Here is a 1,562-nt window from a genome sequence, read left to right as displayed (position 1 = left end):
TTCTTTCAAACTGGTTCTTGGTCTGTGTTCACGCTTAACACATTCAAACATAAAATACAAAGCAGGAAAACATCATTCATTTATTTTGTGAACAAAAACAGATTATAAACTAATATTAAATGTGGTCATGCATAGGAAGGGTGGGGGAGATAGAGAGGGAGGGGGGGGGGGGGAGCTCAGTCAATTCAATTCAGTTAAAATTGGCTTTGTTGCCATGACAATTTCCACATTAAAGCATCAAAATGTGTCCAAATAATGGAAACGGTAACAAGAACATAATTTATATTAATTATATATTCAGTGTGTGTGTGCATGTGTCAGTCACTGTCTCCATCTTCAGGAGGTGCCCCTTCCGCTACCTCCGCTACCTGAAGAAAAAAGCAAATAACAATATTTGGCAATCACGTCAATTACTTTTTAAATTACACTTTGGCTGAAAGCACACCCTGCTTATTTTCTTTATTTTACAAAAGCACAATGTTTTGTTGATATTGTGAGTGTACACAAATAAAAGTAGACCCTTTACAGATTTAAATGATGCATTACTCTTATATGTACGATCAAATATGACGGAGCATTTTAAGTTATTTTCGCTGTTATCATTAAAATCCGCAAGTGGCGCCACCGTCGACCCCAGGAGGTTAATACTGTTGTTTCCTGGGTGATCCACAACTGTTTTTATGTTTTGTGATAGTTGTTCATCAGTCCCTTTCTTGTCCTGAGCAGTTCAACTGCCTGCTGTTCTTCAGAAAAAGCCTCCAGTTCCTACACATTCTTTGGTTTTCCAGCATCTTCTGCATATGTGAACTCTTTCCAAGAGTGACTTTATGATTTTGAGATCCATCTTTTACACTGAGGACAATTGAGGGACTCGTACACAACTATTACAAAAAGGTGAAAACATTTTCTGATGCTTAAGAAGGAAACACAAAGCATTAAGAGCCAGGGGGTGGAAACTTTTTGAAATGGATGATTAGGGTAAATTGTACTTATTTTGTCTTCTGGGAAACATGCAATTATTTAAAGCTACTGAAGTGCAGTACTAAATGAAAAAAAAATATGATCTTTAGACAAAATTTACACATCATCATCATCCGGTTCAAAAGTGTAAACCCTCTGGCTCTTAATGCATCGTGTTTCCTTCTTGAGCATCAGTAATATTTTCACCTCTTGTAATATTTGTGTATGAGTCCTTCAGTTGTCCTCAGTGTATAAAGATGGATCTCAAAATTGTACAGTCACTGTTGGAAAGAGTTCACATATGCAGAAGATGCTGGAAAACCAAAGAATGTGCAGGAGCTAGAGTATTTTTCGTCAGGAAAGAAAATGAAGAATCAAAAATATGTATAGAAGATTTACCCATTTTAAATTGTTTTTAATTTTTAATTTCCATAAGCAAATTATAACTTAAAACATTTTATCAAACTCACAACGAACAATTCATCTTGCTCAGGATCTTAAGTTACAATGGAGTATATACATAAGAAAGTAATTATTCATTCATTATTGACAGCTTCTGTAAATATTGTATTCTGTAAATACTGCACACGTGTTCACTACCA

The sequence above is a fragment of the Sinocyclocheilus rhinocerous genome, unplaced genomic scaffold (genome assembly GCF_001515625.1).
Source record: "Sinocyclocheilus rhinocerous isolate Xijiao unplaced genomic scaffold, SAMN03320098_v1.1 scaffold856, whole genome shotgun sequence".
Lineage (NCBI taxonomy): Eukaryota > Metazoa > Chordata > Actinopteri > Cypriniformes > Cyprinidae > Sinocyclocheilus > Sinocyclocheilus rhinocerous.
This window is presented reverse-complemented; position numbering follows the sequence as displayed.